Source organism: Staurois parvus, unplaced genomic scaffold, assembly GCF_062004578.1.
Source record: "Staurois parvus isolate SC_StPar_1 unplaced genomic scaffold, SC_StPar_1.0 ptg000303l, whole genome shotgun sequence".
Classification (NCBI taxonomy): domain Eukaryota; kingdom Metazoa; phylum Chordata; class Amphibia; order Anura; family Ranidae; genus Staurois; species Staurois parvus.
The window spans coordinates 2,779,489-2,793,735 of record NW_028318099.1 but is presented as its reverse complement, the minus strand read 5'-3'; the positions used below and the strand labels follow the sequence as shown (position 1 = coordinate 2,793,735).

The 14,247-nt window shown below is 46.5% G+C and overlaps 1 protein-coding gene across 8 annotated transcripts in view; it reads left to right on the top strand.

Annotated features, from left to right (window-relative positions):
• Positions 1–14,247, top strand: part of SGMS1 (sphingomyelin synthase 1) — a 395,851-nt gene that overhangs the window by 290,883 nt on the left and 90,721 nt on the right. Inside the window, exons 1-2 of one of the 8 annotated variants that reach the window (XM_089683138.1) lie at positions 1,407–1,514; positions 2,635–2,716. The exons of 5 other annotated variants lie outside the window; for them this stretch is intronic. The gene's annotated coding sequence lies outside the window, so the exon portion shown is untranslated. Of the gene's footprint in view, positions 1–1,397; positions 1,515–2,634; positions 2,717–14,247 lie in introns of those variants that run through there. 2 more of the 8 variants (XM_089683137.1, XM_089683139.1) reach the window with 2 other exon arrangements.

The window sequence follows — 14,247 nt, the reverse complement described above, 5'->3', positions numbered from 1 at the left end:
ACGTATTCCATACAGCGGGAATATATAAAGTGTCGGGGTCACGTATTCCGTACGGCGGGAACGTACTAAGTGTCGGGGTCTCGTATTCCGTACAGCGGGAACATACGAAGTGTCGGGGTCACGTATTCCATACAGCGGGAATATATAAAGTGTCGGGGTCACGTATTCCGTACGGCGGGAATGTACGAAGTGTCGGGGTCTCGTATTCCGTACAGCGGGAACATACGAAGTGTTGGGGTCACGTATTCCATACAGCGGGAATATATAAAGTGTCGGGGTCTCGTATTCTATACAGCGGGAATATATAAAGTGTCGGGGTCACGTATTCCGTACGGCGGGAACGTATGAAGTGTCGGGGTCTCGTATTCCATACGGCGGGAACATACAAAGTGTCGGGGTCTCGTATTCTATACGGCGGGAATATATAAAGTGTCGGGGTCACGTATTCCGTACAGCGGGAACGTACAAAGTGTCGGGGTCACGTATTCCGTACAGTGGGAACATACGAAGTGTCGGGGTCACGTATTCCATACAGCGGGAATATATAAAGTGTCGGGGTCACGTATTCCGTACGGCGGGAACGTACTAAGTGTCGGGGTCTCGTATTCCGTACAGCGGGAACATACGAAGTGTTGGGGTCACGTATTCCATACAGCGGGAATATATAAAGTGTCGGGGTCTCGTATTCTATACAGCGGGAATATATAAAGTGTCGGGGTCATGTATTCCGTACGGCGGGAACGTATGAAGTGTCGGGGTCTCGTATTCCGTACAGCGGGAACATACGAAGTGTTGGGGTCACGTATTCCATACAGCGGGAATATATAAAGTGTCGGGGTCTCGTATTCTATACAGCGGGAATATATAAAGTGTCGGGGTCATGTATTCCGTACGGCGGGAACGTATGAAGTGTCGGGGTCTCGTATTCCGTACGGCAGGAACGTACGAAGTGTCAGGGTCTTGTATTCCCTACAGCGGGAACATATGAAGTGTCGGGGTCACGTATTCCGTACAGCGGGAACATATGAAGTGTCAGAGTCACGTATTCTGTACAGCAGGAATATATGAAGTGTCGGGGTCACGTATTCTGTACAGCAGGAATATATAAAATGTCGGGGTCACATATTCCGTACAGCAGATTGTAGGATGTGTATATAGAGCTCTGAGCCAGGACATTGGTGCTGTCAGTGTACGGCGCCCAGGATCCCGTCAGTGAGGAGATTCTGGAAGGCGGCCAGCACACTCCGTACGGTGTAAGTATGTTCTATGAAGTGATCACCACACCCGTCACAGCGCGCTCTATGAGGGAAGGACACGCCTGTGTGAGGGGAGGACACGCCCGGTCTCCGCCCCCCGCCAGCCTGGGAAGTGATGAGTGAGGCCTGCTTCGCCCCGCCCCCTTCTTCCTCCAGATGGACGGAATCTTCAGTAACTAAGTTGTCTGGTCTTCCCTGTGTGAGGACACCGAGCCCGGGGACGGAGCGGGGGAGCCCGGGACACAACCGTCACTGCGGGTGAGTGAGCCCTCCTATCCTCAACACCCGGCCCGGCCACCTCCTCTACGGAGTGTGAGGGAAACTTTCCACCCGACTCCGGACCTGTGATCACTTCTACACTACGACTGCCGGGACCGTACGGTGACACCGTACGGACCGACCATCGCACGGTGACACCGTACGGACCGACCATCGCACGGTACCAACATACGGACCGACCATCTCACGGTGACACCGTACGGACCGAAAATCTCACGGTGACATCGTACGGACTGACCATCGCACGGTGACACCGTAGGGACCGACCGTCTCACGGTGACACCGTAGGGACCGACCATCGCACGGTACCAACATACGGACCGACCATCGCACGGTACCAACATACGGACCGACCATCTCACGGTGACACCGTACGGACCGAAAATCTCACGGTGACATCGTACGGACCGACCATCTCACGGTGACACCGTAGGGACCGACCATCTCACGGTGACACCGTAGGGACCGACCATCTCACGGTGACACCGTAGGGACCGACCATCTCACGGTGACACCGTAGGGACCGACCATCGCACGGTGACACCGTAGGGACCGACCATCGCACGGTGACACCGTAGGGACCGACCATCGCACGGTGACACCGTAGGGACCGACCATCGCACGGTGACACCGTAGGGACCGACCATCGCACGGTGACACCGTAGGGACCGACCATCGCACGGTGACACTGTAGGGACCGACCATTGTGTAATGACACCGTGCAGACCGACCATGGTGTAATGACACCGTGCAGACCAAGCATCTTGTAATGACACCGTACAGACCGAGCATCGTATCGTGACACAGTACAAACCAAGCGGTGACACCGTACAGACCGAGCATCGTATGGTGACACCGTACAGACCGAGCATCGTATGGTGACACCGTACAGACCGTGCATCGTATGGTGACACCGTACAAACCAAGCGGTGACATCGTACAGACCGTGCATTGTATGGTGACCCGTACAGACCACGTTTCGTATGGTGACACCATACGGACCGACCATTATGTAATGACACTGTACAGACCGACCAATTTACAGACCAAGCATCGTATGGTGACACCGTAAAGGATTTTGGCAGCTATTCTCTTGCAGAGTGGACGCCGGGCTGTGGTTTGGTGTGCAGGCAGACTCTGATATACTTGCTGATTGGAGATACGAAGAATTGTATGAACAGGTACAAAGAGCTATAAGGAAAAGTTATGAGGACCGGTCGGGGGTGGGGTACGAGGACCGGTCGGGGGTCTGGAAGTGTATGCTGTGCTCCGACAGACTTTGGTTGGTGTGTCCAGATATGCACAGTGTGATGTGTTTCTATATTCGTTGTGGGACTCCAGGTCTCAGCATGCTCCCAGTGTGATCTGTTGGAGTGGGGTGTCCAGCATGCAGTCTATTATAGGGCCTGGTGGCCCCCCAGTAGTTGTGTGCTCCGTGACATTGTGGAATGTTTTCGCTCCTTCTAATACCGTGGCCCCCCGTCCTTATGTCACATGGATAGAAGACGGCCCCCCCGTCCCCATCCTGTCCCCATGTCACACGGATAGAAGACGGCCCCCCCCGTCCCCATCCTGTCCCCATGTCACATGGATAGAAGACGGGCCCCCCCGTCCCCATCCTGTCCCCATGTCACACGGATAGAAGACGGGCCCCCCCGTCCCCATCCTGTCCCCATGTCACACGGATAGAAGACGGGCCCCCCCGTCCCCATCCTGTCCCCATGTCACACGGATAGAAGACAGGCCCCCCGTCCCCATCCTGTCCCCATGTCACACGGATAGAAGACAGGCCCCCCTGTCCCCATGTCACACGGATAGAAGACAGCCCCCCCGTCCCCATCCTGTCCCCATGTCACACGGATAGAAGACGGGCCCCCCCGTCCCCATCCTGTCCCCATGTCACACGGATAGAAGACGGGCCCCCCCGTCACCATCCTGTCCCCATGTCACACGGATAGAAGACAGCCCCCCCGTCCCCATCCTGTCCCCATATCACACTGATAGAAGACGGGCCCCCCCGTCCCCATCCTGTCCCCATGTCACACGGATAGAAGACAGCCCCCCCGTCCCCATCCTGTCCCCATGTCACACGGATAGAAGACAGGCCCCCCCGTCCCCATCCTGTCCCCATGTCACACGGATAGAAGACAGCCCCCCCGTCCCCATCCTGTCCCCATGTCACACGGATAGAAGACAGCCCCCCCGTCCCCATCCTGTCCCCATGTCACACTGATAGAAGACGGGCCCCCCCGTCCCCATCCTGTCCCCATGTCACACGGATAGACGGCGGCCGGTCCTCAGTGACGTCCCGTGTGAGCTGTGTTGTCACATGGACTTTGCTCCGTCATATACTACCCCCGGCTCTTGTCACATGACTGTCAGGAATATAGATCCCCATGTCGGCACACGCAGGATACACTCTCAGGGTTGTCACTTCTGTACAGTCCAGGAAATATTGATGTTTTGTTCATCTGGTGGGATTCCTCCTGCTCAGGACCCGTCCTCTCACTCCTCAGGAGGAAAGGACAGACGTTCAATAAATAGTTTCTTTCAGATATCGAGTTCAGTGTTTGATTTTGAACTGCTTTGTAATGGGATCTTTGCAGTCAGCATAGGATGACAACACACACGGTACAATCTGACCATACAATCTTTGTACAATCATACGTTAGATGTAACACCTAGATGATCCAGCCAGTCGATTTGTTTCCTCCCAGGAAGGCCCTTGCACTGCTACTTTTGGTAGATCTAAAGGAAATTGTACAATCAGGTTGTATTGTGTGTGGTGAGTTGAAGGCATCTTTTTTGCGGCATGGAGAGGGGAGTGATGTGAAGTGATGATGCACAGAGCTTGGTGCATTGCACTGTTTACATTGTTTTTAAATTAACTTTATTGAGATGTCACACAGACACCCCATACAGTTCAAGTGCCATGCTGTATTTGTTTTTTTTTTTTCCCCGCGCACTGTGCCTGCACCCGTCTCTGACACAGGGGTGTGAACCAGGCACCTAGGAGGCCAGGTGTTTTGCCTTGTCCATGCGGTGGGACTATGCTGGAATAACCCCCCCAGTGCCGTCCCACCACACGTGAAGTGAACATACCCGGGACCCTCTTTCATACGACCAGTTACATAATGGCCTCCAGATTCCAGTGGCTGGGATGACCGGGGCATGCACTTAGCAGATGACTGTGTCCAGGCTCCGACATCCACCCATCCATCCATCCATCAGGCTCGGTTCACACTAGAACACGGTGCGACAATCCTGCGATCTCTGCTCGTCTCCTGGACCTCATTCAGAACACACTGCAGTTGGGATCTGCAGAAGGTGTCGATGTTAACGACACCCTAAACATAGGTTGTGAACGCAGTACATTTGCCTGGACCGGATCGCTTGGTATAAATGCACCATGCGGTCCGATTGCAGTACGTTTCCAGAAGCCGTGCATGCACGATTTGTGGTACGATGCAGTGCAGTTTGAGGCCACTCAAAGTGCAAAGGCTCAAATCGCATGGCACTGAGCCACATGGGAATTGAACAAGAATTGTGTATGTTCAATCCATAATGTGAACCAGGGCTGACCACTCTGTGCTGGAATCCAGTGGCCACATGTACCTGGCCGTGTGAATGTAGCCTTAGGCTTAGTTCACGCTGATGTGATGCAGGAAACGCACAGGAATCACATTTTCTGCATCACTCCGCATAGCAGTCACTGTGTGTCCAGTGATCTGCGGGTTTCAATTAAAGGCTGATGGCACCCCAAAAGCAGAACGCAGTGCGGATAGGAACACCCCTGTGATCCTTTTCCAGTGCAGCAAAAAGAAAGGTGCCTGCACCTTTTTCCTGCGAATACAGTGCTGTTTGATCCATACAAGATAATGGGCTCAAATCACAGCACACAGAATCGCATGTGATTTGCACAGGAATGTGGTATATTTCCTGTGCGAATCACATGTGCTGTGACACTGAACCGGGGATCAGAACTTTGTGTTAGATCTGTGGCCGGTGACTTGGATATTTTCTGCAGAATACTTCTCTTGGCATCTTGTGGGAAGACAATGTTGTATTTGTGGCAGTGCTGAGTGTTATTCTGACAGTGTTGTGGTATGTAGAGATGTTTTCTGTGGTGTATGGTAAATACTACCGACATCAACAGCAGACGGGACTGTCGCCACATTCCGGGTCAGATTTCACCTTTGTATGTATGGAACTCTGAATGTGCAAAGAAATGTCCTTTCATTCTGCTTCAGAATATATTCTGTTCTATACAAAACCTAACCAGAGGCATAGAAGGATTGGTCCTCGTGTACAACCAGCTCCTAAAATGGATTTCTTTTATTTCAGGTACTTATATAGCACCATCAATTTATACAGCGCTTTACGTGTGTGTGTGTATGCATGGATGTGTATGTATGTGTGTATATATATATATATATATATATATATATATATATTATACACATACACACACACGTCAGTCCCTAACCCTCAAGGAGCGTACAATCCCTAACTCACATTCATACACATACTAGGGCCAGTAAAGAGACAGGAACCAATTAACCTACCAGCATGTCTTCGGAATGTGGTAGGAAACCCACGCTGGCACAGGGAGAACATACAAACACCAGGCAGGTGGTGCCGTGGTTGGGATTCGAACCAACGGCCCTAGTACCACCAGGTGGAAGTGCTAACCATTTAGCCACTGTACTGCACTAAAAGATGTAAATGTAAAGAATAAAGAAGCAGAACCTGAAATTATCTGGATTACAGATTTTCTAGTTTAAGTAAATATTAAGGTGGCTTCACTCTGCCCCGCTGCTCTTTGGCTAAAGTGCAGCTAGCCCACGGTTTTCTGCGGATTAGCTGCACTTTCCCATAGACTTCTGTTATTTTCTACAGTTTTGGAGCACTTTTAGAAAGCACACCAAACCACGGGACATCCTTGAAGTCTATGGGAATGTGCAGCTAATCTGCAGGAAAATCACGGGTTAGTTGCACTTTGGCTAACCCCAGGTTCACACCGAAGCGTTTTCTGCCGTGTTTTGCAGAAACGCAGTACAGTCCATTTAACATGATTTCCTGTGGGACAGGTTCACATCTCTGCATTTTCACTCAGTGTGTTTTTTGGAAAGGGTCAGGGACTTTTTGGAACGCAAATAGTTGCGTTTTTGGTTCGATAGACTTAAATGGGAACGCTGCAGAAATGCATGTATTTGCATAGGTTTTTGATGCGTTTTGCATTTAAAATCTGCTTGGCAACAAGAAAAATAAAAAAAAATGGAAAAAAAAGAAAGCACATCAAAAATGAAAGTGCAAAAACACAATGCAGAAACGCCTCAAACGCAATCTGATTAGGGGTGAACCTAAACTTAAGCAGTGTGAAGCCTCCTTAAGGTGTATGTGTGTGCATACCTCATTGGTGTCAGTGGGAGCAATAGTGCCCTATCATTCGTGTCCGTAGGAGGAATAGTGCTCTATCATTGTTGTCAGTGGAAAAAATAGTGCCCCATCATTGGTGTCAGTGGGAGGAATAATGCCCCCTTATTGGTATTAGTGGAAGGAATCGTGCCCCATCATTGGTGTCAGTGGGAGGAATAGTGCCCCATCATTGGTGTCAGTGGGAGGAATAGTGCCCCATCATTGGTGTTGTTAGAAGGAATAGCGCCCCATCATTGGTGTCAGTGGGAGGAATAATGCCCCATCATTGGTGTCAGTGGGAGGAATAGTGCCCCATCATTGGTGTCAGTGGGAGGAATAATGCCCCATCATTGGTGTCAGTGGGAGGAATAGTGCCCCATCATTGGTGTTAGTAGAAGGAATAGTGCTCCATCATTGTTGTCAGTGGGAGGAATAGTGCTCCATCATTGTTGTCAGTGGGAGGAATTATGCCCCATTATTGGTGTTAGTGGAAGGAATAGTGCCCCATTGTTGGTGTCAGTGGCAGGAACTATGCCCCACTGTTGCTGATGGTGGGGGGAATAATGCCCCAAGTGCCGGATAAAAGCAAGCAAAGGGCCACAGTTTGGAGACCACTGTTCTAGGGCAATGTAACTACAGTCTGATGGCAGCTCCTCATGCTTCTTCAGGAGAGAGGTGTTAAAAAGTAAGGAGACGGGATAAAATATCTCATAAAGCCAACTAGACCACTAATAAACAACAAGTGTGTTATATGCTAGCTATATGGGACATCCAGAAAGTAGTAATGATAATTGCAAAAATCCGTTTAACCTCCCTGGCGGTATTCCCGAGTGTAGCTCGGGGTAAAGTTTCAGCACCACAAGCGGTAACCCCGAGCTACACTCGGACTTACCATGCGGCGCTGCTCCGCGATCTCTTCTTCTCTTACCTTGTCCTGCACTCCCACGATGTCCCCGGCAATGTCCTCCGGCCGATGCCGGCATCTGTCTTCCGGGTTCTGTTCCCTGCGACATTGGGACGTACGGGACATATGGGGGACGTAACCGGCGGGAAATTTTAAAAAGTGACATTCACTCAATATCACATAGTATAACCTTACTGTATCAAACCATTTTGCATACATTTTGTCCTGTGCCTTGCCGGCATTTTTACTGTTCTTTCTGCCTGGAAACTGAGAAATGTCCATGGCGTCCAAAAAGCGTCCCTTTAGGTCAAAATCGGTTTTAGACCAGCTAGAGAACAGCGATAGTAAATTAGAGCTATTTGCAGAATTGAGTGATAATGATTTGTGGGGAAATTTGGCACCAGACACTGAAAACGATTTTGTGACTAAGATCACTGATGTGTGAACTTGGCGCTCTATTTCAAATTTCAGTGTTTTTGGTTTGATTACATTATTTAATTAAATTTATTATTTTTTTTATGATTATTAAATTATAATTTATGAGTTTGTGTTTCAAATTTTATCATACCCGGGATGTTTACTAGACTCTTGTTCGGACAGATTTCAGTGAGTTATTCCTAAGAATTGCAGGCTTACAATAAAAAAAACACATATTTCCATGCAAAAAAAAGTACCGCTTTGGGCACAGAAATACTGACATAATCAGACCGCTAGGGAGGTTAATATTCAAATGTAAGTATATATTTATACATATAAACATTTACTAAAATTACTGTATCCAGATAAACTTTGGTAGGTATGGACATGGAAACTGCATGACACCTCAACAGCTGAATCCAGTCTAGGTGCTTCAATAGGGATAGAGAGAAAATTGGGCCTGTACATATGTTAGAACCTTATTATTATATTATTATTATACAGTATTTATATAGCGCCAACAGTTCGCTCAGCGCTGTACATTACAAAGGGGGACAGAACATACGACAGTACAATAACAATACAATCTGATACACGAGGGGTTTGAGGGCCCTGCTCCTTGGAGCTTACAATCTAGGATCTTATGACAGGATGTATATATAAAATACCTTTGGTGGCCCCCAGGTATCTATCGAAACAAAGAATGTGAAAAATAGTAAAAACCAATATATGGGTAAATCCCGCAGGGTAAATCTTTATGTTCCCAAAGATCTAAAGTCCGTACCTGAATCTGGTAAAAAGACAAAGTATCATACCATGCACCTTGAATAGTAACAGTGGCTCATGTGTGAACCTGTTTTAAAATGGTACTGGCTGGAGTTTCTCCTTCCCCCCCCCCCCCCCCCCCCCCATATGTCATCTTTTCTCCTGCTGGGGAGAGTAAAACATGGACGCTGCCATATCAGAGATAGCGCCATGCATGCCTGCACGCCAAGCCCACATGGCTGCCCCATGCCAAGAGGCCGTGCAGCATCATCAGTGGTGTCCATGGCTGTCCATCTAAGAAGAATCTTACCCATCAATGCCATGATGTGGTGATCTGTTATTCCAGGGAGGTAGACCTTTCTTATACAGTATAATGATTTCTCAGTAACCCAATATTTTGGTGTATTGAACAGTCAGCCACTGACGGATTTAAAGTGTTATGTGCAGCAAAAAAAGCCTTGGGATCAATGGATTTTTCATGTCTGAGAATTTGTTTGCATTTATAGTATCTATTTTTGTGCTGAAAGAGTATTATTTATTGACAGAGGATTCCTAGCACACATTTATAGCAAAGACCTTCATGTTAACCACATTAAAATAACAGTCAAGGATAGCTACATAGTTATATAGTTAGTCTGGTTGAAAAAAAAAAAGACACAAGTCTATCTAGTTCAACCAATAATAAGGAAACAAAAATACAGTCCTATATTCACAATCCTTTACCCACAGTTGATCCAGAGAGAGGCAAAAAAACCTCAACAAAGCATGATCTAATTTGCTCCAGCAGGGGAACAAATTCCTTCCTGTCCCCCCAAGAGGCAATCGGATATTCCTTGAATCAACTTTACTTATAAATGTTATTATCAAGTTATATTGTGTGCATCTAGGAAAGAATCCAGGCCTTTTTTAAAGCAATCCACTGAGCTGGCCAGAACCAACTTTTGAGGGAGTCTATTCCACATTTTCACAGCTCTTACAGTGAAGAAGCCTTTACATATTTGGAGATGAAATCTCTTTTCCTCCAGACGTAAAGAGTTCCCCCTTGTCCTGTGTGATGACCTTAAAGTGAATTACTCTACACCGAGTTTTATTATATGGTCCACTGATGTATTTATACATGTTGATCATATCCCCCCTTAATCTTCTCTTCTCAAGAGAGAATAAATTCAGTTCCTCTAATCTTTCCTCATAGCTGAGCTCCTCCATGCCTCTTATCAGTTTGGTTGTCCATATTCCAGATGAGTTCTCACTAGTGCTTTAGACTTGGATAGTGTCTGATCCAGTTTTAAATGACCCAATAGTTTTGCAGCTTTTTCAGCATAAATCATTTTATAGTAATTGTTGCAAGAATGGGTTAAAATCGTTACTATTGCTTCATTTTTTTTATGAACGCTGAGGCTTTTTTATATGAGAATAGTTGCATTGTGGTTCTAGCTATCTGTGGTCAGTTAACCACCGTGGGCTGCAAAGAATTTACCCTGCTGGTTCCCATTGAGCAGGTACACGGGATGGGCTGACACAGCAGCAATTTTGGTAGTGAGACTGGTTTGTTCTCAGGGAAGGGAGTTTTCGTTATCTGTTCTTAGCAGAATTTCCCTGTTTTTTTTTTTTTTCTAGATACATTTGAATTCCAATAATAGTTTAAAGAACAGCCCATCACAAAGGTGACTGCGCAGGCAAAAATGTCGGTTGACAGCTTTTCTAAAAACAGCGTAATTAGGTGACATTACCGAGAACCTGGCATGGAGCTTTGGGAGACGAGGGCATACAGGAGTTGCCGGTTACCCCTAATAAGCTGTAAAGCAGCCCATAGATTATGCAATTTTCTTGCCTTCCTTCACGGGAGGAACAAAAGAATATTGCTCGATTCCCCCATCAAAACAGTCAGTTTTAATGGAGGAATCCCTCCCGCAGCGCAGTTGTGTTCTGCCGACTGAGAGCCGTCCCTGCCTACAGAACACAATATCATTGCTGGCAACTATAGCAGCTGACCATGAATGCATGAGAAAAATCCAACAGGTTGGTTGTACTGAAGTCGATCGATAGATTGACTTCTATACGGCTGGCCTGCTCATAGATGGATTGAATCTCATCTGGTCCCTGCTGAAGCACAGTGGCTAAATGGTTAGCACTTCCACTTGGCAGTAATAGGGTCACTGGTTCAAATCCCAACCCGGCACCACCTGCCTGGAGTTTGCATGTTCTCCCTGTGCCTGCGTGGGTTTCCTCCGGGTACTCCGGTTTCCTCCCACACTCCAAAGACATGCTGGTAGGTTAATTGGCTCCTGTCTAAATTGGCCCTAGTATGTGTATGTGAGTTAGGGACTTTAGATTGTATGCCCCTTGAGGGTTAGGGACTGATGTGAATGTAAAATGTATGTAAAGCGGTGCGTAAAATTGACGGCGCTATATAAGTACCTGAAATAAATAATAAACTGGCCAAGATCCGACCCATCTCTAGTGTATAAACATGGAAGCAGTGACTGTGGACCAAGGGACAAGAGCTTTTTGCTTTAATAGCTTCATGGATACAATAGAATGGATTATAGGAAAAAAGAATGTGATGGTTCAACCACAGGAAATTTCTCAAGGATATTTAATAAAAGTATAACTAAAGGCAAAACTTGTTTTTTGTAGTTTTGGACAGAGTAGAGATGGATTAGAACACCTGTCAGATTTCATTGCTGTCTGTGTCTGCTTACCATTAACATTGAAAGTGAAAGAAAATCCCAAATTTTGGGTTGTTCCCAGAAAAGCAATAGAGGGAAAAGTTTCCAATGGTGACACTAGGTCTGGTGACCTGAGGGTCCCCAAGGAACTCCATTCATTTGTAAGGATTTTCTTTCACTTTGTTTTGGCTATGGGACAGGATGGAAAAATCTCCCCAGTGGGATGCAGGTGGAAAAAAATAAACTGACTGATTATAACCCTCCCTTACTCTATCCAAAATGGGAAAAACATTTGACTATTGTCCTTTAACGTTAATAATCACCTCTGTAGGTGTCTGATATAAAGGAAGTAGCTGATTTCTAGCTAATGAAGGATTCTAGAAACTAGGGATGCACCGAAATTTCAGCAGCAGAAACCTATCCGCTGAAAATAGTCCTATTGGCATTCTGCCGGTAGGAAAAAGTGAGCTGATAATTGCGGCCTGAGGGGCAGACTGACTATTTGGGGGGGCAGAGAAAGGCAGGAGAAGAGGTACGCAAAGTATACAGTGAGGAAGCAGTGTATACAGACAGGCGTCCTCACTTGCTGGCGCTAAATGTCACTGCCAGTTTTTAAATACAATTGCTGGCTTTTGTTTTTTCTTCATTGTATAGCTCTGAAAAGGAGCTGTCATTTGCCTGGCTGCTAAAGTAAACAAAGGGGTGGGGTCACCCAGTGACCCCTCCCCTTTGTTTACTTTAGCTGTGGGGCGAATGACCGCTGCTTCTCAGAACTATAAAGTGAAAATTGAAAAGCCAGCAGCTGCATTTAAAAGCTGGCAGTGACATTTAGCGGCGGCAAGTGTGGAAGATTGTCTGTACACACTTCTTCCTCACTGTATACACGGCTCCTCTCCTGCCCCTCCTTGCACACACACACAAATCTGCGTGTATTAAATACTTGAAAACCAGTACTTTTCATATTGGTGGCAAAGGAACAGGTATTCTGGTTGGTGTTTATCCTCTAAATCTTGTCTTCGAGGACCTCGTTCTTCCAGTTAATTGGAAACGTGACTCTCTCCTGCCTCTCACAATGCAATGCTGGGTTACCTGTTTGGGGTCCATAGTACTGTCTGACCCAGAGACAACCAGGAAACCTGTGCAGTGATGGTATTTATACAGGAGGAGGTCAATGGCAAATGAAAGGTAAGTACAGGCACCAGATAAGTGCCTGCTATCTAACTAATCTGATAAACTGGCCATACACTGCGCTACTTTTGGCCAATTCTTGATGACCAACTTTCCCTGCTTTGGCAATGTAAAGATATGCTTTAAATTGATTGTTTCACTGCTGCAGGCATATAAAATACAAGCACCTAGAGGAGGGATGTCCAAGCTTTTGACTTTCCTGAGTCACACTAGAAGTAGAGGAATTGTCATGGACCAAACGTAAAATACACCAACAATAAGGATAGCTGATGAGCAGAATAAGTCAGGCAGATCACAAGTTAATGATCACTGATCTAGATAATGCACCTATCTGAGTAATAAAACTTCATTTTTTGTAATATTTTTTATTACAGATGTAAAAGAAGCAACATAAAACGGTTTTTTGAACAACGAATGCATCAATATCTGGTTCGATGGATGTAATAGCAATTTTCAATCAATTCTTTGGGTGCTCATCAGATATTCTGGTTCTAATTTTGTCATTTGTGTGCTTCATCTTTGAAAGTAGTTTCTCACAAATATAGGTGCGGCCGAAAACGGATGACCTGTTTAAGCATGATTGTGAAGAGTGGGAGATTTTTATTTGGAAAGATTAAACTTTTTAAAGTCTAGTAAAAGGACTGTCAAATTTTTCTTTGGCTGCATGTGTTCCCTAAGTACAAACACATTTTTTAGGAAAAAAAAATCTTAAAAAAATCAATATTTTTAGGTGAGTTTACGATTTTGTGTTGGGCTGCCTCTGACCTAGGGAATACATGCAGAAGCCTCCCAGACCTACCATGGCTTAATCCCAGGTCATTCTGATAGGCAAAGCTTTGGCACTTTTTGATTCTACTAGATAATGCCCACTATTCCTACCTGCTGCCTGCAGATTCTTATTGGCCATCGAAGCTGCCCATCTTGGCGATGAGCCAATAGGAATCTGTGTGGTCAGGACTTAGCTGCAAGTTCTGACGTTACTCAGAAGTGAAGGAGCCTAGAATTTGGCCTCACTGGAAAGTTTTGGAGGCTCCTGCAGATACCTCCAAGCTCCTGCATTTCACACCCTGGACAACTTTGCTCTCCCCCATGACAGGGTCTCTTTAAGTAAAGAATTCAGTAGTGTGCAGACATTTCTGTAGCACTGTATTCCTTGTACGACTTTAGCTTGGTTTAATATCAGAGGCTGGTGTTATTGACAGCATGATTCCAGAGAACAAATGTCTGATTACAGGAGACCTTTTTGTTTAGTGTAAGGTTCATTGAATCCCTCCAACTGCTGACTGTGAAAGCCTTGAGTGCTAAGCAAACTACTACCTCCTTGGTTATTAATCTCTTTTATGATTGTGCA